Source organism: Bufo bufo, chromosome 3, assembly GCF_905171765.1.
Source record: "Bufo bufo chromosome 3, aBufBuf1.1, whole genome shotgun sequence".
Taxonomy (NCBI): Eukaryota; Metazoa; Chordata; class Amphibia; order Anura; family Bufonidae; genus Bufo; species Bufo bufo.
Genome location: NC_053391.1, coordinates 638,399,956 through 638,423,479, shown reverse-complemented (window position 1 = coordinate 638,423,479; position 23,524 = coordinate 638,399,956). Strand labels below are relative to the sequence as shown.

The 23,524-nt window shown below is 42.0% G+C and overlaps 1 protein-coding gene across 1 annotated transcript in view; it reads right to left on the bottom strand.

Annotated features, from left to right (window-relative positions):
* The window catches only part of ATP8A2 (ATPase phospholipid transporting 8A2), a 728,462-nt gene that overhangs the window by 337,701 nt on the left and 367,237 nt on the right, over positions 1-23,524 (bottom strand). The window lies entirely within an intron of this gene.

Sequence of the window (23,524 nt, the reverse complement as noted above, 5' to 3'; positions counted from 1 at the left end):
TGTCTGTTTTAGCAACTATTTGCATTCCCGATGCAACAACAATTCTGGAACATCTATTCTTATGACTCCATAATGTTTTGTTCCTTTAATATTCCCGCTGGAAGTTCTGAATAAATTACTAGCAGTTTGCAATTGAAGTCCAGAAGGGTGTTTGCTACCAGTTACCATCTAATCTGTGCTGCCGTTGTCACACTGTGCAGGGACACCCCCCCCCCCCCACCCTTCCCAACCGGTAACACCAATCTGGACCTTCATTGCAAACTACTAGTAATCTATTCATAACTTCCAGAAATAATAATAAAGGAATGGCACAACACAGAGTTATAAAAAAGGAGGGGAATGCAAATAGCTAGTCGAAGGGATTGGCCGTCTTTAAAGGGGTTGTCCCACAAAAAATATTCTACAATTTTCAAACCAGCTCCTGGATCTGAATACTTCTGTAATTATATGTAATTAAAAAGTTAGTATAGCCACTGAGTTAGGCCTCATGCACACGACCGTTGTTGTGTTCCGTTCCGCAAAATAGGGTTCCGTTGTTCCGTGATCCGTTTCCGTTTTTGTTTCCGTGTGTCTTCCTTTATTTTTGGAGGACGACCAGACATAAAAGGAAAGTAAAAAAAATTCTAAGACAGGTTTGCCATGCAAATGATAGGAAAAAACGGACGCGGACGCGGATGACAATATTGTGTGCCTCCGCGTTTTTCCGCGAGAATAATAATAGGACAGGTTATATTTTTTTGACGGACTGGAAATTGAAAATCAATGGGTCCGCAGAAAATCACGAAAAACGGCGCAACGGACACGGAATAAAACAACGGTCGTGTGCATGAGGCCTTAGTCAATAAAATGTATCTGTATAGCGCTACCTGCTGTTTGTTCTCTTTCCTATTTCTTCGACCTGCTCACTAAGATGGTCGCACATGCTCAGTTTCATCCTTCAACTGCCTCCTGAGCTGTGATAGGGAGAGAGCTGCAGCAGAATGGACACGCCTCCAGGGCTGCAGCAGAAAAGACACGCCCCTTGAGCTGTCAGCTTGATATAAATCTAGCAGAACAATGAATGGGGAGATCTCTGGATCCATGTGAGGCACAGGGCTGGTTCTAACTTTGTTAGAAAGAGGTTGTCATGTGCTATATGGTGTTCATTTTTTGGATTATTCAGGGGATAAACCCTTTAAGTGGCTTCAAAATTCTTCTATCCTGCATTTGGCTACACTCCTAAAAAGCATCCCGGCAATATTTAAAAAAAAATAAAAAAAAATGACTTGGATGAGAAGTTAAAAATATTAGAAGCAGAACATATGTCAGGGCTGAATACTTGGAAATGATTCTTCAGCAGAAGTAATACAGATGAGATTAATTTTAGCAAAAAAAACAAAACAAAATACACACAAAAATATCAGAAATGAGCTGAACAGTCACTGACAATAATTACCAGAGAAGAGCGTTTGATAGCAGGACTACACACAGACTACCTGTCACCTGGAGACTTGGAGCTTGGGGTCCACATCATTCCTTTCTCTACTGTCAGTGTGATTTGCTTCTGACGGGCATATTTTTAATTACGTTCCTATTTGTACATGATTTCACATTTACAGTGGCGAGGATTTATATTATAGTTTGTCATTTAGTTTCCTTCATAATGTTAAATCCTGTCAAAATGTCATTTGCTTTCCTGCAGGAGCATCAAATATTAAAAGGACTCTAACCTTAAATATTTTTTTTTTATTCACTGTGTCTAGAAATGGAGACGCGCAGTTCTGACAGCTGATGGGATTTGGATGTACTGACTGTGAGAGAATGTAGAGCCGAGTCTGCTGCACCCCTACGTGGCCTTTGAGAAATCCAGGACCTAGAGATCTCAGTGTTTAAAGGGGTTGTCCGGGTCCAGAGCTGAACCTGGACATACCCACATTTTCACCCAGACAGCCTCCCTAATATGAATCACGCAGGGCAAAGGCATTTTTAGGAGATCCGGTGACTTATCGGGCACTCCATAGGGACTGCTAGTCGGAGGCTTGTAAAATGACTAAGGCAGCCCTAAAGCTGGCCCATCAGAGCCGGTGACATCACCTAATACTCTGTGGGGGGAAGACTCTGCCTAGCAGCGTAAAAACAAACATAAAAAAATGCTCCGATGCTCATATCAGGGGGGTTGTCTGGGTGAAAATGTGGGTATGTCCAGCTCTGAACCTGGACAACCCCTTTAAAAAGGGTATCTGAAAATGAGTCATCTAAAGGTCATCTTGCATGGGCCAATAATCTGCTTCTGGCGCCATGGTGCAAACATATTCATTCTCCCTTAGTCAAGGGAGCCTTCTTACTACTATTGACAGGGTAGACTGGTCATAGAACCTACAGACAAACTTCCTGGTGGGCCGATGCCCAGGTGGCCACCTGAGCCTTCCTCATGGCCACTAGTGAGAGAAGTAATGATCCCACAGTTAATTAATGCTGGGAGCATCAAGAACTTATGTAGTTGGCCAGTGGCTGCAGTTGTCCTCTTGTCCTCAGGTGACAGCTGACATTGGCCATCACAAAGGGAGCCCAAGGCCTGGCACTGAATTCCATCCTCTGCTCCTGACGTAAAAAAACACTGCAATTCCATGCACTAGGAGGAGCTCAGTGCAAACAAATTATTACCATGGACAGCTTTTATTGCAGTCCGTGGTAACTGTATAACTTCCTATGCGCTGAGCTCCCTCTAGTGAGGGGGAGAGGAAGCTATCAAACAGTACGGGGGAGATTTATCAGTGTATTTATGCTGATTGTCTGGTGTAAATACTTTGAGAAATATGGTGTTCAGAATAAGCACCACTTTTCCGACGTTAAAGTCAGATGAACTGGATGAGGCCAAAGACAACTTTGTTTAATAAACATTTTATTTTAATTAAAATGTATTCCCCTTAATAAAAATAATAATTAATTTGTCAGAAATATGGAGAGTCATGCTTTGCTTTCTGTGTTGCCTGAGAGTTATTGATGTACCCACACTGCATGGGGCTACTAAGTTTTGTTTTGGGGGCCGTATGAGATCTGTGGAGAATCTTGGGTAGGGATATCTGCAACTGCATCAGATTGTATATTTGTCAAGAACTATGGCCTCCTTGGAGAAATTTGGTTTGAAAATTTCCGTTCCACACAATGGGTTCAGCATGGGAGACAATGAAATAAGGGAAAACAATAGCAGTAGATCATTAGTTGAGATCCAAGTTGGTTGTAAATCAAAAACAAAGCAGTTCTGTAGCATCTTACAATGGAAAATTTACGGTAACTGGAGTAGGTACCCCATAAACCACCATGTATTGACCCACTTTTCACTGGATGAGGGACTGGGTTGTTTGACGGCTGCATCTAGGAAGAGGGATGGACCATGTGTCCACACTGTCAACTTTCTACAAGTTGGTTGGTATTATTATAATTTATTATTAAAGCGCCATTCATTACATAGCGCTGTACATATGATAAGGGGTGCACATACATAATACAGACAATTGCACTAAGCATAAACAAGACGAGTTACAAACTGGTACAGAAGGAGAGAGGGCCCTGCCCGTGAGGGCTTACAATCTACATGGTATGGGAGAAGGACACAGAAGGTGCGGGTAGATGGAGATGAGAGCAAAGACGTATGATGGGGCAGAATTGTGGACAGCTTTGTAGACTGTTAGGACAATTTTCAATTTAGTAGTAATAACAGAAAGCGTCGGCATTAGTAAGATTAACCTGGCTCGAAATAAAAACGGCTTAACCTTTTAGACTACTGTAGAAGAACCTGTACTGAGAAGGACCTGGTCTCAAGTGAAGCACCTGCATCCCTATGTGCTCTGCATCCTGTTCTCAGACTAATTTTCAAATAATACTTTCAGTGAAGTAACTATTACCAGACGTGGCATGGCATAATTGTATATGTTTATTGCACTTCTTCCATTCTCTGCCAAGTGTGACTACATCTGGAACAGTTACCAGAAGAAAGGAATCTAGATCTAGTTATCCGGCCTCCCACGTGGGACACTTTTAATCCTTGATCAAAACGTAATTTTCAAAAACACACCTCACAAGGATTCATTATTTAGCTAAAATCAAAAAGACATTAGTGGGTTTGCGGCTCTAGAGCATGACTTAAGAACAAAGACCGTGATTTAGAACCATGAAACCAAAATGATACAAAAAAGTCAAAGAGCACAGTAGTACATCGGGCCTCCAAAGTAATTCAGCCCTGCTTTACACATCTGTTTCGGGCGTGCCTGGATTTTATTTTCGATGTTAGAAAGAAAAAAAAAAAAAAGTGATTTGTTAATACTAAATTTATTTTAAAAAAAAAAGGAAAGTGACTCCTTTATTAGATTACATTTCAAGCCTGTCCCTGGAGATGGCTACTTATAAAGGTGAATTTTCCATACAAGTTTCCAATTTGTACGTCTAAGCTGCTCATAAAAAAGGGAGAGTAGAACAGGCAACACAAATGGATGCCACCTGCTTCTGGACGATGTGCCTCCTTTCCATTGTCATGCTGAGACGTTTGATTACATTAATCCTCTGCCATAGGTGTTTTTGCTATTAATAAAAAAAGCACCGTATAAAAGAGGTCATAAAAAGAGAAATAAGTGTAGGCAACCAAAAGTCAGACGTGTTTTCCATCAAGTATTTGGTGGCCTTTGAGTTATAGGAACCAGATTTTGTATCAGAATGATGTCTTTATTCAACATAGCCCGACATATAGGTCTGGATATAATATTTAAAAAAAAACATCCTACAGATTTCATCTGGCAGTTCTGCCACACGAATTATTTCGTTTTTTTACGGAATATTAGAATTTCACCATTGTTGTTTTCCAAAAGTATGTTTTGAGAATTTATCAAGCTATAAATGATTACCGCGGTTCCAATAATGTGTTATAAACCGAAACAGTACCAGTCTTGTGAAAATCGGTTTGGGCGTTCCTGAGAAAAAAACGAAACTTTTATTCTATAGGCACTGAGGAGCGGGGGCTTAACCCCTCGGTGCACTTCAGCTTTCCAGTGCTGGTCACGCCCCTTAGTGCACTGAAGTCCTCACTTGCATACAGAAAAAAAATGTATTTTTTCTTGGGAACATCACAACTGATTTTTACAAGACAGGTATCACGTTAATCAGCAGGGTCAGCCCTACCAGGTGGTTGATCCTGCTGACTAGTGTTGAGCGAATCGAAGCATCCGAAGTGGAATTCGATCCGAGTTTCAGGAAAAATTTGATTCGCCATGAAGCTGAATTTCCTCACGCTTTGTAGTAACAAATCTATTTTTCCTGAAATGGCGGTAAAAATAAAAAATACATACTCACCTCATCCTTGGCGTCGCGGCCATCTTGATTGCCGAAATCGTAATTCATCTCAAGCGGGGTGACGTATGATATCACCATGCCGCGAGCGTGATGACGAGATTTTACACGGTGTCTTTAGTGAAGATCGCTGCAGCAGCCTCTACACAAGCAAATGGATAAGGTGAATATTCAATTTTATTTTATTTTTACCTTAATTAACCCCTAAATTGTAGCCTCAGATGCCGCGATCAGCAATGAACATGGCATCTGAGGGGTTCAATGGCCAGGGATGGGGGGGGCGGCGCCATCGTCTTTAACCCTTATTGCACCCACTACATACAAAGGAATGTGCTTCGTAATGAAGTAATTCATCACGAATCGAATTTCTTTGTGAAATTTGGCGAAGCAGCCGGATCAAATTTTTCATAACTCCGCTCATCAAAACTGCTGACAGATGCTCTTTCAGTTTAGAACACATTTATGGAACCACTGTAATCATTTATAGCCTGATTGTTAGTCTCCTCTTATTAAGGCTACATGCACACAAACGTTTTTGTTTCCGTGTCCGTTCCGTTTTTTTGCGGATAGGATGCGGACCCATTTATTTCAATGGGTCCGCAAAAAATGCAGATAGCACGCCGTGTGCTGTCCACCTTAGTATGTCCGTTCCGTAGCCCCGCAAAAAAATTAGAACATGTCCTATTCTTCTTGTCCGTTTTAGGCATTGTTACAATGGATCAGCAAAAAAAAAAAAGGGCTTGTGTGACGCCCGTGCCCGTGCTGTGGACCGCAAATTGCGGTCCGCAATGCACAGGCACCGACTGTGGCCCAGCCGCATGGGGATCGTGGACCCATTCACTTGAATGGGTCCGCGATCCCTCCGTTCCGCAAAAAGATAGAGCATGTTCTATTTTTTTGCGGTGCGGAGACATCGAACGGAAGCCCAGAAAGCACTCCGTAGAGCTTCCGTAGTGTTCCGTTCCGTGCTTCCGTTCTGCATCTCGGAATTTGCAGACCCATTGAAGTGAATGGGTCCGCATCCGTGATGCGGAATGCACACAGAACGGTGCCCGTGTATTGCGGATCTGCAAATGCGGTCCGTAATTCGGCAACGGGCAGCACACGTTCGTGTGAACGAGCCCTAACCCTGAGGACATTGGAGTATCCAAAGGTCCATTCCAACTACTCAGTGTAAATAGAAATCCATAAAACAATATATGATGAATTTTTCATTTCCCCGACGAGCGAAACCATAATATACAGTACGCAGCTATGATCTGGATCCTGTCTTTCTCTGCGGGCCTGGACTGCCAAATGCATACAAATAAAAGGGTGAAAAGGCCTTCATTGTTCGCTATCTTAGCTGATTTGTTCTCATTATGTAAAGGTTTGGCGGAGATTGTCCCGTTCATCAGGTCATTCTGCAGATAGAGTAAAAGCTTTGGCTGAGGAGGGGCGCTCATGTTAGGAAGTAACTCTTAGGGGGCTATGTGGTGCAAATGGCATGGCACAGAATGGTGTATTGTCATGGAAAAGATACGATCTGCAGACATGCCATAAAAAGCAGCATGAGAATTTCCATCACAATCTATGTATGTAATGGAATCTGGCAGTGACCGAGAGGATCGGATTTAAAGGGCAATGATGCAGCTCACATTTGGAGACGTCTGCCAGACAAAACATTCTTCCACTTCCCTCGTATGGACAAGAGAAGAATGACTTTGTTTTACTTGCAACATTGCGAAGGAACTTACGTACTACACATTATTAGGAAGCTGGTATTGGAGATATGCTTGTGGTGAGGGAAACGAAAACTTTGCAAAACCCTTTTTGATCGCTAAATACACTATTCTGGCCTGTTCTTTTAATGGTCGATTAAATATAGAAACATTCCAGTTGGAGGTTTTAGGATAAAGACAAAACATGCTTTTATGAGGAAGCTCGTAATCAGGCAGGAAATGGAAGCACGGCTCTTAGAGATCCTCCACCGCACACTAATCTGCTTAAATTGTTAGCAATTGTTCCCTATACTTCTGAATCACTCAGGGTCAACAGATTTCTTTCATTTCTGTTGGAAACAAGTCATCATTGATTTCCTAACAGCGTAGAACTGAGGCATGGTGGACATTTCACATTAGCAGAAGCCTTACTTAGAATGATGGCAATATAGTCCACCAGATGTTCTCAAATCGAGGGGGCTTCTTCCTGTGCCCAAGAGCTAGGGGCGAACTGGCCAGTTGAACATTTGTACACTGCCAAGGGGCCCAACAGCCTAAAGTGGCTCCACAGACCTCCATTAGAAAGCCATATCATACATATTTATTGAGGGTCGGAGTTCAGTTTTACTTATACGATCCCCTGCATCCCATCATAGGATTAAAGGGGTGTCACGGCGGACAGGATATAGATACACAGATAACTAAACAAACAAGTTTCTAGGCGAGAAGCTGGGGATAAGGTCACCTCCTAGCAAATCCCTAACTGCTCTCCCTATTCTGCTTTGCCCACATTCAGACCCTAATGGTGGGAATAATGTGTCCTCATGCCTGGGCTGAGAATACGCTAGAATCCCTGAGATGGTGAAAGGGGAAAAGGGGCAGGCTGTTCCCTCAGAACCAGGAGGGGACAGACGACACTCAAACAGCCTATTCAGCAAACCAAAGAAATCAGAAAACCAACTTATCTTATCTGAGCAGGAAAAGCCAATACTTCACTCCTTGCTTCCACAGCCTGACAGAAGCTATAACCCGCACGGAACACTGGGAGGGGAGTAATTGAAACCAACGACCCCACCCAGTGCACCTGAAGGGAGGCGGATCTAGCACGACTCCAAAACAAATGATTAGACACGTGCTGCTAATCTGGCAGACCTCCATACATAGTCTGAGCAGGGCATAACAAGGGGTTCTCTAGGCTTTTTTTTATTGATGACCTGTCCTTCTCTCTGCCTGCTCTGCTGTATGTCTTAGGGCAAAACAGCAGCGGACAGGAAGACAGAAGGGAGACAGTACGTGCGCACAGTGCGTGCCGTCTCCTCAAACAGCTGATTAACGGGGTGCCGGGTGTCGGACCCCCGCTGATCTGATATTGATGACCTATCCTAAGCTTGAAAAAGGCTACTATGTAGCCGAAACGTTGCTGCTGTTATGTACACATTCCTTTTTAAGTACATGAAATAAAGATAGAACCGGAGATGCTGCCGTGACCGTGTTTTGATTGCTATCCTGAGGATAGGTCATCAATATAAAAAGCCCAGAAAACCTCTTTAAAGAAGGTTTATGCTGAATGCTGGGAATTTTCTAAAATTAAAATAAGTCTTACCCATGTGCTCAGTCACTCACCATTCCAACATCCCCTCTTTAGTGCTTCAGGTCGTCTATTCCATGTGATCGCTGCAGCCAGACTAGTCTTAGCAGTTACATGAGGTAGTCAAGAACAACATTACTGTAGCAAGATTGGTGTTCATTTTTGGGAGTCCCCTTTAAATGATAAAACTCTGACAGCCTATAACCACCACTAGGGGGAGACTCACTGCTTAAATATTTGTGCAACTCAAATTCAGTCTCAAGGCAAATACTGGTAGCTACTGATGTTACTTTTTAAACATTGTCACTGGGGTCTAGTTATTGCACTGGAGAAGACCTCTGACAAGTGACCAGAATTATTATTTTTTTTTAAATGAATATCCCAAAAATTCTTTAAGAAAAAGTAAGGACTCCATGTTCCCTCTTTCCCACACTGTGCACAGATATGTTGATGGTGACAAGCAGCTGACACTAAGGGGGGAGGGGGTGGAAATGTGCAGCTTAGTGGTTAACACTGGGGTCCTAAGCTCAAATCCAACCAAAGGAAACATCTGCATGGAGTGTGTATGTTCTCCCCATGTTTGGGTACTTCGGTGGTTCATCCTTTACTCCAAAAACCTACAGATAGGTTAATGTAGAATTTAGATTGTAAGCCAACAATATCTACAGTGCTGTGAAATAAGTGCTATATAAAAATGAAAAGATAAATAAATAAGTAAAAAAAGTATGGGAGTCATGGCATGGCTGGTATTAATAGGGGACATTGTGTGGCTACTACTAATACGGTGCACTGTGTTGCTGGCACTGTTAGGCGAGTTCTTTTTTATGAAACTTAAGGAAAGGAGCAATCCAGGCTATAATGGTACTGTGTTATATGAGGTTTAGGATTAAGGCCCTGCATGAGGCATAACACATGCATGAGTGTTACCCAAAGTGATATTTTAAAGGTGTATTTCTACCTGGGACATTTATGGCATATCCCTCATTCCCTGTTCGGCAATCCAAAGAGTATATGAGGTGGAGAGAAGGGCGCACGTACATCTCTCTCCATTGCAGTTTCTTTTTTTTCTTCATTGGCTACCCATTGCCCTGAGAATTCAGTACAAAACAAACAAAACTATTATTATTAATGTTGTGACAAGACTGTCCACAACCGGTCTTCTCCATACATCTGTGACCTGATATCTCTGTACCTTCCCACACTGAATCTCCGATACTCACAAGACCTCCTTTTTCCCATAATCGTCTCCAAGATTTCTCTCATGCACCCACAATACCCTGGAACTCCCTACCGCAACACGCCAAACTCCACCTTACTGTGGAAACCTTCAAAAGAAACCTGAAAACCGACCTCTTCAGATAAGCTTACAACCTATAATAATCCTACTGCCACTTTACCACAGCTCCCCTCACCTACTATCTTCTTCCCACGTCTTTTGTAGATTGTGAGGCATCATGGGCAGGGTCCTCTCCTTCTGTACCAGTTTGTAACTCATCCTAGGGTGGGTTCACATCAATGCTATTGGTTTCTGTGATGTACATTCATATGGATGTGCTGATCCATATGAATGTAGATCCCAAGAGTAGACCCTTCACTGTAAGACATCCTGGATGACATTCTGCCTCTTCTCTCTGCCTATCCCTTCACTGGCTAACCACTGTCCAGAGAACTCAGTACAAAACATTAACTGTGACATACAAGACTGTCCACAACCTGTCCCCTCCATACATCTGTGACCTGATATCCCTATACCTTCCCACACAGAATCTCTGATCCTCACAAGACCTTCTCTACTCTCCTCTCATCTGCTCTTCATAAAATCACCTCCAAAATGTCTCCCATATTCTGGAAACCTTCAAAATAAACCTTATAACCCACCTCTTCAGACAAGCTTACAACCTACAGTTACATGGCTGCCATTATACTGCAGTATGAGCAGCTTCAACCCTCACCTACTTCCCTTCCCTTGTAGATTATAAACCCTTGTGGTCAGAGGCCCTTTTCTCCTTCTGTACCAGTTTGGGTCAGTTCACATGACTGCTATTGACTTCTGTTCTTCTATTCTGTTACAGGGTCATCATAACAATAAAAATAATTGATTGATGGATTTAGCACATAACTGACCATAATAGAGCCAAACAGATCCCATTGACTATAATGGGTCTATTTGGGAGTCCGCTTTATCAGTGGAGAAAAAAGTCCTGCATCTCGGCTGTTTTTTTTACAGAATCAGGGACAAAAGCCCCAAATGGAGCCTCTGACGCAGATGTGAACAAGCCCTTATTCCTGCTTATTGTACTAGTTGTTGTATTATGTACTTACACCCTTTTCATACCTACAGTGTCCTGGAATAGATGTTGCTTTAAGAATAAATAATAACCGGCGGCAACTGTATCCCTCTATTTTGATATATTTGCTGTCTCTCCCATTAGCTATATTGGTATCATCAGGAGAACACAGGTTTGTACCTGTCAAGCTTGTCACAGAGAATTCGCACAGTGCAGTTTCCCAGTACATGCATTAATGCAGCGACAGAACACTTTCATATGTTACTCGATATTCTAAAGCAATGTGATACGGTGGAGGAATCCTTTCAGGATGTAACACGCTTCAATGGCGATGCTCTGGATTTACAAATTCTTCTTCCAGATCTGACACATTTCATACAGTTATATACATTAACTACTCGGAGGGCATGTTATACGTTGGAACATTCCTACTACTCACTTCATCATTTCAGATCATAACTAATCCCTATAATGGAAGAAGGAAGATTAACCCACAACCTAAGTGATGAACTGCAGATAAAGGAGGGAAGCCTGGAGAAACATTTCAGCCTCTCCAGAAAGACACATGTCAATCCCTTCAACATCCCTCAAAAGTCATCAGGATGAAGTGTCAATATCTGCAGAGGAAGAACTCCATCAGGCTCTTAGTACCATCTTAAACCTTCTCACACACCGGCAGGTCACCAACGTGTCACTTTATAGACTTCACGAGCAGTTACTTTATTTACTAAGCTGTGAAAATTTGGTTTCTAAGCATTTATCCCAAGGAGCCACGGTTGCACTGTGGAAATATTAATTGATGTACCGTATGCCTTCACTACAGACATGGGATGTTCTTACATAAGGGTACATGTATGATAGAGGTGGACCATGCAATAGCTAGGGGGCTCCTGGAGGAACATGGCCCATTACAGGCCTCTAATGCGTGCTGAGAACCAGGGGTGCACCTAGCCTTTCTGCTGCCTGAGGTGAAAACTGAAACAGCTCCCCTCCAGAGGGCCAATTTCTTAACCTAACACCTTCCCTTCAGTCCATGGCCCTTCGGCTGCCCTCCTCTTACCCCTACCTGGTGCTGCCTGAGGCGATTGCCTCACCTGGCCTTATTGGTGGTGCACTCCTGCTGAGAACCTGAACAGGAATGTGGTCTCCACAGATGCAACTGTGTTGGCAAAATGGAATTGTATTCAAGTGATGAAAATGTGACCCAGTATCTTGGGGAGTTAGGAAAACATAACTTATAATATATAATTTGGCTACCCTTTTTCATAACCCCATTTAACCCCTTCCTTATGCAGCGATATTCCTTTTTCTCATTTTTTAATTTTTTTTTTACTCCCTGCCCTCCCGGACCCATAACTTTTTTTAATATTTCCATTCACATAGACGTATCAGGGCTTGTGTTTTGCACCGGATGTACTTTCTAATGGCACCATGTAATATTGCATACCGTGCAGTGGGAAAGCTGATTTCCATTTCCAGATCTCAGGCAGAGAAATGGTTACGGAGTCGGCTGCAGCATCAGAAGCGTATCCCGCTGCCAGGCAAACACACTGAAATCTCTACACACTCCATTCCCAGGCTTACACTTCACATTCTCATTGTTCAGGATCTCAATCGGAAGTGTTGAGAAGCTTCATAAGAAGTGTATTATCAATGTGCCCCTCTAGAGATTTCCTAAATGCTTTGGTGCCCTCATTAAAATGATTTCCTAACAAGAAGACAAATTAGTATGAGAGTGTATCCAAGTGGAATCCACAGAATAATATCCCATTTCATTCATCTTGAATAGATTTTGATTGGCTAGCTTTTGCAGCGATTCTCTAGAAGAATGCTTTGATGGCTCATTTGCATGTCATTTGCATAATGATCTGTACGGTTTGGGGTAACACCAGGCATCTGTATGTGGGATTTTACGATCCCCTGTCGCAATTTTTCATTTTAAGTGCTACCTCAGATTCGATTCGCACATCTGTAAGACACAGCAGAATGGCGAAACTGCATGATCTATGAGCCGTCCGCACAGCTGCAAGGAACAGGTGTAAAAGTGACAGGAACCCATTACTTCATCATCAATCTCCACCGAATTGTGCGCAGTGGTCTCCGTAGCCTTATGTTTAAACACATAGGTCACTAATAAGACATGCTTCATCTACAGGTGATGAAATGGGCATCACGTGAGGACAGATGCCTAATAAAATTACGTGTAACCTCTGAAACGCACTGTGAAACATGTAGCAATACAGCGCGACCAATCGGCAGGGCGCGTTTATTTCTCAAATGCAAGTGATTGGTTGCAGGACTGAAACGTTTGACTATTTAGATATACAATCGACTATGTAAACCCAACCATGAATGGAAAGGTGATATTCAAAAAACAGATCGAGACACAAGACAATCCCACAACTGTGAAGGCATCAGAGAAAAACAGATTAAAGGCGCATTCACACAAACGCGTGACAGCCGTGCCCGTTTTGCGGATCCACAAAACACTGGCACCGCCCATGTGCACCCGGCATCACGGTGCGGACCCATTGACTTCACTGATTTCGGGCTTCTGGGTCCATGCCTCCGCGTCGTAAAAGATAGGACATGTCCTATCTTTGGTCATGGATCATGGACGCATTGAAGTTAATGGGTCCACATCACGATGCGGGGTGCACACTGTCCGTGTTTCGTGGATCCGGCACTGTGGTCACACATTCGTGTGAATGAGCCCTAATACAGAATTTTGGAGTTGGACCTATTTAAAGTTAAAAAAACAACTTTCACATCCACTTTAAGTATTGTCCTGGCATCTGGGGGGGGGGGGGGGGGGGCTTTAGACCTCTCCACCCCAAAGGATGATACCAGCATCATAACAAAGCACATGGTAGGTGCTTTTACAGGTTTTGCATCGAGTTACATCTCTGATTCTATTTAAAGAATTAAAGGGGTTACTGGGGCAGATTCTTTAGAGATGAAAATAAAAATAAAAGAAGGGATTTTACATCCTCACCAAACCCTTGCTGCCTTTCTTCCACTGCTTACTGGGTTCCAGCTGGTCTTTTATCTTGTCCGCTCTCAACCCAGGAAATGCCTGAAGATGCCTGCTCAGCCATTCACTGACTGAGGTGGGTCTGAGCTGATGGCAGCGATTGGTTGAGTTGAACAGGAATCTCCAGGTATTTCCTGTGTGTCGTTCAGGATTAGGTAGTAGAGACCAGCAGGGACCTGGTAAGAGTCAGAATGGGACCAGCAGAAGTAGGTAACATAACATAGGTATTGATATGACGAGGATCTTTTAAATGATCACCAATTTTTCAGACAACTTTATATAAATAAATAGTACAGGCAAATAAGAAAATTTTGTAATATATCTTATTAGAGACAAATGCCTCTTTCTCCACTCCCCCCACCCTTCCTACATATACTAACATTTACCATCTTGTAAGATTGAGACAGACTGTCAACTCACCCCCCTTCTCCTCTCCACTCTCCATAGACTTTTATGGGCAATACGTAAACTGATCCTTTAGTACGCTAAGGTAATTTTCTCTGATAAAATATATTACAAAGATTCTTGTATTTGCCTGTACTATTAAACTATAAAGTTGTGTAAAAATGTGTGACTAGTTATTATTACAAATAGTACTTTCCCATACTATTCATTTATGCCAAATTATTTGAAAGGTTATTAACCATTCAAGGATGATTTCATAAATTTGCTTTTAAGCGTATATTTTTCCTGCATGCCCCTCTATTGATGTTTATAAAACATCTTATCAAATATTTGGTTAAACAAATAGATTCAATCAGTTGATTTTGAATGTCAAGGGACACCCCAGGTCAAAATTACTGTTATTGTGAACAGCTAAGCAAGTTGAAGATGAAATGATCTGCAAAAGGCATAAAGTGAAACGCACTTTTCAACATTTTAACAATATCAGTGTATTATTTTGTTTTTGTACAATTTTAATATGAAAAAAGGAAAGGAGCACCTTGCAAAAGTATGGGAACCCAAGGAGATTTGAGCGCTAAGATAACTTTAACCTAAGTCTCACACCTTAAATAGCCTGTTAAGTTTAAGGCTTGTTCACAATCATTGTTGGAAAAGGCCATGTGATGCAAATTCCGAAGCTTTATAAATAGCCAGACCCCTTTAATCTTGTACCAAAAGACAGCACAAATTTTTCTAAGCAGCTGCCTAACACCCTGAAAATGAAAATGGTTCAGGCCCACAAAGGTGGAGAAGGCTATAAGAGGTTGCCATTTCCTCAGTTCAACATGTAATTAAGATATGACAGTTAACAGGAACAGTGGAGGTCAGGAGAAGGTCTGGAATACCAAGAAAAATGTCATAGACAGCCGCTCGTAGGATTGCTAGAAAGGCAAATCAGAGCCCCCGCTTGACTTCAAAAGACCTTCAGGAAGGTCTGCTTTAGCAGAATCTGGAAGTGTAGTACATTGTTCTACTGTTCAGCGACACCTGCACAAATATGGCCTTCATGGAAGAGTCATCAGAAGAAAAACGCTCCTGTGTCCTCACCACAAAATTCAGCATCAGAACTTTGCAAAAGAACTTCTAAACAAGCCTGATGCATTTTGGAAACAAGTCCTGTGGATCAATGGGGTTAAAATAGAACTCTTTGGCCACAATGAGCAAAGGTATGTTTGGAGAAACAAGGGCACATCATTTTATTAAAGGAACACCTCTCCAACCAAGCATGGGGGTGGATCAATCATGCTTTGGGGTTGTGTAGCAACCAAAGGCACTGGGAACATTGCACTGGTAGAGGGAAGAATCGATTCAAAGAAATTCCAGCAAATTCCAGCATATTCTAGATAAATTCTACATAAAACCAAATGCAAAAAAGCTGAAGTTGAAAAGAGGATGTCATCTACAAATGGTTAATGATCCTAAACACATCTCAAAATCCACAACAGACTACCTAAAACAGGCTCCTGATCTGAACATCGATGAAAATCTGTGGATGCACATGCAAGCCGGCCCAGGAATCTTACAGAACTGGAAGACATTTGCAAAGAAGAATGGATAAAAAAAATCCCTCAAACAAGAATTGAAAGGTTCTTGGCTGCCTACAAAAAATATTTAGAAGATGTGATACTTGCCAGAGTTTTGGTTTGGGTGCTTTTTCTTGTTTATTGTGAAAATGTAAAACATGAAAATAAAAACTTGTTTGTTTTTGCTTAAAATATAAAAGGAATGTGTCATTTTTAATGTTATGCCTTTTGGAGATTATTTTATCTTCAACTTGCTTAACTGTTCACAGTAACAGTAATTTTGACCAGGGGTGCCCAAACTTTTGAATGCCACTGTAGCCAAGTGAATGCCACACTATTGGAGATCGTAGTACAGTAGGGTGCCAGATAAAATAATTTACTAAGCATGCTCTTTAAAAAAAAATTGAAAGTTGACCTTTTCACCGAGAACAAAGAAGGTAATTCTTGTAACTGATAGGGTAATTAATATGCATATCTTATTGCCTGTGCTTTCATACAAAACATGTAGGATGCAAATGTGTATTGCTTCAAAAAATAGAAAAATAAACCAGTAGTAAGTTTGAGTCTGGCACAGCCACAATATGAAGAACATTCTTTCTAGACCACCCAAGTCTGTGCTTCTTGAAATACTTACTGAACTAAGAAAAAAATCTGTCCCATTTAACTTGTTGTGAAATTCACAACCCTAAAAGCAGTCAATACAGAAAATGTGACTCAAATAAGTGAACTGTACAAGTAAAATCCTGGCCAATGATTTAAAAAAAAATTATTTATAAAATGCTCAAAAGTATACGGTAAATGCCCAATCCTTTTCCATCAAATATCAAACCATGAAGCAGGACAAACGGTATTTCATGTAAAGCGGATGTCTCCCTATTAAACATGTTCATAGTATATATTATTAAAATGAACAATATTTGCCATTTATATGCTGGTAACTGAAGAGTTATGACACTTACATAGTATGGCACCACTTGGTGTTCACAGCGTATAGCAATGTGCACGTCCTCCTAATGAGATGCGTGCTGGTGGACACACATGCTCACTAAGCAGAGACCTGGCTGTTGGGAGAGTGACTGATCTTCTATTTCCTGCATAGCAGCCAACAGAAATAGCTTCCTGGCCTGCTTGTCAGAGAAGAAGCCGAGCTTCTGAAGTTGCATGGTAATATCACTGAGAAAACTCCTTCTGTAGGGGCAGCAAGAAGGGACTATATTGTCAGGTGCCAAAAGGGGGAAGGAGACCAATTTTGTCCGAAGGCTGCCTCCAGCAGCACAAAAAAACTGCAGCACTATGGAAGAACAAAATGGTGAAAAAGGTATATTTATGGTAGAAACACTGTAAATATCTTTAAAACAGTTTTTACCAGACTTTCAGGGCTTTGGGCAAGCAAATGATTCATAGGAAACATCTTTTGACTGTTCCTCTGAGGTTTTTGTAGCCAATCCAATTGCCTGCAGTACTCTGTACATGTCCAATGAAATATCCATTAACATAGAAATACATCTAAAAGATATCTTTTGGTATACCATTGAGACGTGCTAGAAGACTACAATCATGAACTCTGCGAGTTAAGGCTTCTAGCAATTTTCCAAATTATGGAGCAGCAAGAGACGCCTTTCCATGATGAGAAATCTCTGGGCAGGGCGTTCAAATCAATAGGGATCAAATCTACAATGCATTCGGAAAGTCTTTAGACCCCTTCACTTCCTTCACATTTTGTCATGTTGTGGCCTTGTGCTAAAATTAAAAAAAGTTTAGATTTTCCCCATCATTCTGCACTTTCCCCACAATGACAAAGTGAAAAGAGAACTTTTAAGGTCATGACAAAGGACACAAGGCCGAAACATGTGTGCTACCTACAAGGGTTACGGGACCTGAACATTTTTTCTTGTACTCTTGTTATATTTAGATTAAAGCTTGAAGTTTTTTCTTCTTGCCCTTGTTTGGATTACAGTCATATACTAGGCGCATGGAAATTCAATAAAAACCATCACGGCCATGAGTTTTTGATGGTCCATCACTCAGTGGAAAAAAAATTACAATTCAAAATTGCCAGGAAATTATCCTGTAGGCCTTCAAGAAACAAGGGTATGTGGCAGGCTCAGACCCTAGAAGTGGGTTTAGTAAGAAAGATCAAGCAAAAATCCAGATGATAGAGAGTATATATCCACACGCTGTATATTTCAGATGGAATGGGAAAGCTTCAGAAATTAATTCCAGTCACAGCTCAGTGTTTCCAGGCTATGGCCTTCTCCCAAAAAAGTCTGCCCTCTGACTTTCTAATGCTGTTTAGAATCCTATGAGTTGGCAGTGAACTAAATGAGTCCGCATAGTTTCCCATAGTGAAGTACTATATGTGCATTGGTAGGAAGCCAGAACGACGTATCTACAACATATTCAAGATTAGGAGCTTCTACCTGTTTAGATCATGTGGGTAATACAGTCGTGGCCAAAAGTTTTGAGAATGACACAACTATTAGTTTTCACAAAGTTTGCTGATAAACTGCTTTTAGATCTTTGTTTCAGTTGTTTCTGTGATGTAGTGAAATATAATTACACGCACTTCATACGTTTCAAATGCTTTTATCGACAATTACATGACATTTATGCAAAGAGTCAGTATTTGCAGTGTTGGCCCTTCTTTTTCAGGACCTTTGCAATTTGACTGGGCATGCTCTCAATCAACTTCTGGGCCAATTCCTGACTGATAGAAACCCATTCTTTCATAATCACTTCTTGGAGTTTGTCAGAATTAGTGGGTTTTTGTTTGTCCACCCGCCTCTTGAGGATTGACCACAAGTTCTCAATGGGATTAAGATCTGGGGAGTTTCCAGGCCATGGACCCAAAATGTCAACGTTTTGGTCCCCGAGCCACTTAGTTATCACTTTTGCCTTATGGCACGGTGCTCCATCGTGCTGGAAAATGCATTGTTCTTCACCAAACTGTTGTTGGATTGTTGGAAGAAGTTGCTGTTGGAGGGTGTTTTGGTACCATTCTTTATTCATGGTTGTGTTTTTGGGCAAAATTGTGAGTGAGCCCACTCCCTTGGATGAGAAGCAACCCCACACATGAATGGTCTCAGGATGCTTTACTGTTGGCATGACACAGGACTGAACAAGCTCTGCACTGGTGGCACTCCGATCCCGCAGCTCAATCCTCTTTAGGAGACGATCCTGGCACTTGCTGGACTTTCTTGGACGCCCTGAAGCCTTCTTAACAAGAATTGAACCTCTTTCCTTGAAGTTCTTGATGATCCTATAAATTGTTGATTGAGGTGCAATCTTAGTAGCCACAATATCCTTGCTTGTGAAGCCATTTTTATGCAACGCAATGATGGCTGCACGCGTTTCTTTGCAGGTCACCATGGTTAACAATGGAAGAACAATGATTTCAAGCATCACCCTCCTTTTAACATGTCAAGTCTGCCATTTTAACCCAATCAGCCTGACATAATGATCTCCAGCCTTGTGCTCGTCAACATTCTCACCTGAGTTAACAAGACGATTACTGAAATGATCTCAGAAGGTCCTTTAATGACAGCAATGAAATGCAGTGGAAAGTTTTTTTTGGGATTAAGTTAATTTTCATGGCAAAGAAGGACTATGCAATTCATCTGATCACTCTTCATATCATTCTGGAGTATATGCAAATTGCCATTATAAAAACTTAAAGGGAACCTGTCACCAGGATTTTGTGTATAGAGCTGAGGACATGGGTTGCTAGGTGGCTGCTAGCACATCCACAATACCCAGTCCCCATAGCTCTGTGTGCTTTTATTGCTTAAAAAAAAAACGATTTGATACATATGCAAATTAACCTGAGATGAGTCCTGTCCCTGACTCATCTCGGGGACAGGACTCATCTCAGGTTAATTAGCATATGTATCAAATCGTTTTTTTTTACACAATAAAGCACACAGAGCTATGGGGACTGGGTATTACGGATGTGCTAGCGGCCATATAGCAACCCATGTCCTCAGCTCTATACACAAAATCCCGGTGACAGGTTCCCTTTAAGCAGCAACTTTTCCAATTTCCAATATTTATCTAATTCTCAAAATTTTTGGCCACGACTGTAGATACGGAGATGTAGAAGCTCATAAATCTTGTGAGATGAATACAGTATGTCTATTTTAAGGAAGCTCCTTCATAGTTCACTTTGCACTGATATAGAGACCCCCACTTACTATTCAGTATCCCAATAGTTTCCCATATTTTAGGATAGAGCTAGATGGTCACGCGGTCGCCATCTTGGTTGGTATATTTTCAATACTATGTAACTCTTTACCCCTATTTATTTCGATTTTTCCTAATAAAATGACCAAATTAGTTTCACTTCAGTGATTGTGAGTCCAAAATCAGGAATGGAGGTTACACAGAGTTAGATATCATGGAAAGATTTGCCCCTGCTCTGTATTTTTGAACCGCACCTGGTTATGGCTCACCATCACTGATGTAAATCACTGACCAAACACTGATGTGTTAAATAGACCTAACCCTGCAGCTTTAATATGGTTTTATTACAATGCAGTACCTTAAAGGGAACTTGTCATCGTAGTGATAGTCTCGCTGATTTCAGTGGTCTGGCACTGCTGTGATGGCAGTTTTGGAGTACTGACCCACCGAAGCTTGCAGCATGTGCCAGCCCAATGAGGCTTGTTGTCCTCTCCCTCTTCCACCTCCTGGATGATTATTGACAGGTTTCTTTGCTATGCACAACGGGAAAAACACTTGTCACTCATTGACCAGAGGCGGGTAGGGGCGTGGCCTCCCATGGCCCGACAGAATCTGGCATAGATTAATCAAATTAAAATTTCTGGTATACAGACTTCCTGGAGATGCCCCAAATTTATTTAAAGGCCTGTGGGTCATAATAAATTTAGTGCACTCTACACTGGCAGACTTTATACTAGGACTGGAGTGTCAAGGACATTCCTGTGACAGGTGCCAGGAGATCAGTGAGACTGGCAACACATGGTTCCTTCTGGATCAATTTGTGTCTGTTGTTTCTGGTGATGGCCACACCCCTTGCCTCAGGTGTTGCTTATGTGGTCATTTAACCTCCCCTATTTATTGTGGCTGCTCCCACCATGCTGTGCGGTTTATAGCTTCAGTCTTGTTGTGGATTACTGGTGTTTTGATCTCAGTTTAGTTCCTGAGCTTCCATAGCCATTTGTAGCTAAGTGTCTTCTACCCCTTTTGTTTATTGTTTGGGTTTTCTTGTGTTGCTCTTTTCCCTGTCCTGTCCTGTTTGTCCTACCGTTTGGAGAAACAGGTTGTCTCTTGTCCTGACATTAGTACCAGGGTCCTATAGGGTGAGTTAGGACTTTAGGTTCCTGTGTACATAATCGCATGCTATGTCTTGAAACAATATTGGATGTAATGTGACACAAAGTGTTCAAAAAGAATGAATAAAACTACACTATAATATCTTTTAAAATTGGTGTGCCATAGATTTTCTCCTACCTGTGTATGAACTCGCCTACCTCTGGGGTCAGTTCATACTGGCAGTCAGTAAGGACTTTGATAAGGGTTTCTCTAGGAGGTGACCAGCTCCTTTCCATAGTTTCCAGGACGTTTCCCCTCACCCCTTTCCCTCCTACATTCGGTGTGGGTTTCCCTCCCACACCGAAGGGTGACATGGGGCTTGTAACACCAGTCTTAGTATATCTGCCCCACATCCATCTTCCTTCCTATCTTGCTTCCTATCTCTTTTCCTTCCTTCCTATCTTCCTTCCTTCCTATCTAATATGTATCTACCTTTCAATCTACCTTTCTAAAAATCTATCATCGCATACGTATCTATCAATATCTACAGTATAAATAGTAAGTAACACAATAACATAAAAAGAATCATTAAGATGTAAGGTCCCTGTTAGTTTATCTGCCCTTAAATGGGTTTTGCCAAGTTTTCAAGTGGATAGCGGATAATTAAGTGATAGGTAAGGGTCTGACCAATGGGAACCCCCACGATCCCAAGAATAGGAGTCCTGTTTCCCGGTCCTGATGGAACGGCAGGGCCCATTCATTCTCTATGAGACAGCTGGAGCACTGTAATCGGCTATCTCCATTGGTCCCATAGAGAAAGAATGGAGTGGCAGGGCGCACGTGCATCCTGCAGCTCCATCAGGAAAGAGGGAACAGGACTCTCTGGATCAGCCAGTTGCTGAGATTTGCAAAAAGTCAAAGTACAACCTCTACATACCCACGTATCCCCGTCCAAAAAAAAAAAAAAAGGCCAAATAAACAGAGAGGCCACAGCCAGGAAGTTTAGTCCTTCATCCATAGTAAACGAGCGGTGCACAGTCCCGGGCTTCATAGGGACCCATTCTAAACAATGTGCACAGGTGAAGAGAAGGAAAGTTGCAGTCGGTTTATTTTTGTACAAGAAATTCATCAGAAGGACGGACTCGATCCTATGTCTGGAAGTACAGCTCTTCCTGTTAGAAGACATCTGCTGAGCTATCTATTATGATTAGGTCCCATGAGCCGCGCGCTGGGCTCAGCTGCACCTACTGCGCCATTCCCCAAAATCATCCTAAAGTAAAAAGTAATTTTATGAGAAAAGTATTTTCAAGCATTTCACTGCCCCACCTATAATGGAATAAATCTGGAGACCACACAATGAGACTGAGCTGTTCATGCAGAAAAAAATGAATCACATCCGTATTACGTCTGTGTATCATCCGTTTTTTGCGGATCCATTGCAACAATCCCTGTCCATGTCCGCAAAACAGAGAAGAATAGGACATGTATTTTTTTGCGGGAACGGACTTGCAGACATACGGATGAGTCATTTCCGTTTTTTTTTTTGAAGACCCATTGAACTGAAGGGTTCCGCATACGGGCCGCCAAAAAAACATAACGGACATGGACAAAAAATATGTTCGCGTGCATGAGCCCTTATGCACATGATGTGGGTTGTTTCACACATTCGGGAGATCTGGGAAACTGTTGAAAAGGGAAAGGGCTTGTTGCCAACAGCAACCGATCACAGCACAGCTTTCAGTTTGTACTCCACTCTGGAAAAATAAAAGCTGTGATATGATTGGTTGCTATGGGCAGCAAAGACAGCGGGGGGGATATTTATCAAAACTGGTGTAAAGAAAAACTGACTTAGTTGCCCATAGCAACCAATCAGATTCGACCTTTCATTTTTCACAGCTCGTTTGCAAAATGAAAGGTAGAATCTGATTGGCTGCTATAGGCAACTAAGCCAGATTTCCTTTTAGGGTACTTTCACACTTGCGGCAGAGGATTCCAGCAGTCAGTTCCGTCGCCGGAACTACCTGCCGGATCCGTCAAAACGCATGCAAACTGATGGCATTTGTCAGACGGATCAGGATCCGTATGACAAATGCATTGAAATGCCGGATCCGTCTCTCTGGTGTCATCCGAAAAACGGATCCGGCATTTATTTTTTTCACATTATTTGCGGTCTGAGCATGCGCAGACTGCAATGCCGGATCCGTTTTGCCGGAACACTCCGGAATTTTGGACGGAGATAAAACCGCAGCATGCTGCGGTATTATCTCCGTCCTGAAAAGTCAAAAAGACTGAACTGAAGACATCCTGATGCATCCTGAACGGATTGCTCATATCGACAGCTTTCATACATCTACCCC